The sequence below is a fragment of the Trachurus japonicus genome, chromosome 9 (genome assembly GCF_045865225.1).
Source record: "Trachurus japonicus isolate A0001 chromosome 9, Traja_1.0".
Taxonomy (NCBI): domain Eukaryota; kingdom Metazoa; phylum Chordata; class Actinopteri; order Carangiformes; family Carangidae; genus Trachurus; species Trachurus japonicus.
In genome coordinates, this window is record NC_140915.1 from 14,764,416 (window position 1) to 14,766,454 (window position 2,039).

Sequence of the window (2,039 nt, forward strand, 5' to 3'; positions counted from 1 at the left end):
ACTTATCAGTTTTCCTCTGATTGAAGAAACAGGAATGATGAAATAAGGGACAACACAGCTGCGCACTGGAATTCAAGTGCATCTTCCTCAAATGCAACATCCGCTGGAGTGATAATAACCCAGGGACGAGGAAAAACAAATAAACAGTTCAAATTTGTATGTTTACACGTCTAAAAATGACTATACTTATATTATGTATTATTTTGAGTGCTGAATTTACAATATCCCAAATGTTTCCCACAATTCTCAAGCCTATAAATCAATGGCTTTGATTTTGACAATGATAACGGTCTGTTTTATTGACTAACATTTTTTTTACCTTGTATTTTAACCACATGCAAGATTTTAGTCATCAGACATCTGGATCTAACCTTCTCAGAGATAAAAGCCAGACACATCTATGACCACTAAACTGTATTGGTGAATCACTGATTTTTAACATGACACTGCTTAATTCGGGGAGTGTATATCATTTTTATCACCCGGTCCATGTGTTGTGGAGAGGAGCACAATGCTGTGGATATTTCAGCTCCTGAACATCTGGTTTATAAGTTATCAAAGAAACAATTGAAACAATTGTAAGCAGTTCCAGCCCCTTTCTGACGCCCCGGTATCCGCTGAATGAAACAGTGAATCACTGGGTTTTCACTTGAAGCTGCTTTATTCAGTATTTATACTATTTTTTAATCACAGACTGTGTTTGTTTTCTGGAGAAGGAGGAGGAGGACCGTGCAGATAATCTGACTCCAGATAAAAAACCTCCTAATGCAAAAGAAATCCAAACTACGATAGGCATGACGATGGCAATGACGTTGAAGACAACATCTACCCTTAATTCCACGCTTTCTAGATAAATAACTTATTTAATTTTCAATAATTATTGAATCAAATTTTGGCCAAACCCATCAACAAAATCCATCCCAACAAATGTATAGGCTATATTACTCCGCAGCTGAAAATAGTCCTCATAATGTTACCTCTGTCTAAGCAGGGCCGGCCGCTGGCATAAACACTCTATGCGGTTGTTTAGGGCCACAGCCGTTAGGTGGGGGGCCACATGATCAGAAAGGTACCGGGTTCATTCAAGTCATTTAAACATCCTGAGGTCTGCACTAAACATCCTGAGGTCTGCATGTGCACGCTATGAGCTTTATATGTCATTTGAAGTCAATATTCAGCTTCTTTTATCTCACATTTGAGACATTTGGTGAAAATAGAATGGCAGAATGACAACATTTGTGCTCAAAAAGCAATCTTACAAAATTTCATTTTAGACTTGTTTTCTACACTTATCTATTACTGTATTCATATCATATTTCAAGCATCAAAAAAAGTTCATTCTCATGACTGAAGGAGTGTTTTCACAAAGGATTTGAATTTTTTCAAAAAGCAGACCTCAAATTTCCAGCATTTGGCCCAAATTATTTCTTTATACAGTGTTCTAGGACAGATTGGCCTCAGTGTGCTTACAGCGGAGGTTCTAATATTTAGACATAAAACACTTGAGTATTGTTACATCTGCAAGTATCTTAAAAAGATACATTTAAGAAAATATGTTAAATTCGAGAAAATGGGCTCAAACCTTAGAGGGCATAAACATGTCTGTATTCAGTTTTAACCAGTGATTTGGTGTTTGGCCACAAACAAAAATCTTGTTTAGGGCCACCAAAATCCTAGGGCCGGCCCTGTGTCTAAGTGATGATTGATAAGAAGAAAACATAAACAAAATATAACATTAAAGTACCCATTTAAGGGAATTATTTATCACCTTTTAAGAATGAGAAATGTATTTGCAACATGTTTTTTTTTTTTTAGTTGTAGCCTAGTGTTGGGTTTGGATCATGTAGGGAAGTGAGATAAACTGACTCTAAGGGAAGATGTTAGATGTCACAAATGGTCGTGGGGGGCTCAGACCATAAAAATAATCATAAAAAGACATTATTAACCGACAACAACTGTGAGAGTCTGATTTCACTCTCTGCATTGACCTACTATACTACTATACAGTACCAGCTGGATGTGAGCCGGGGACTGTCTGC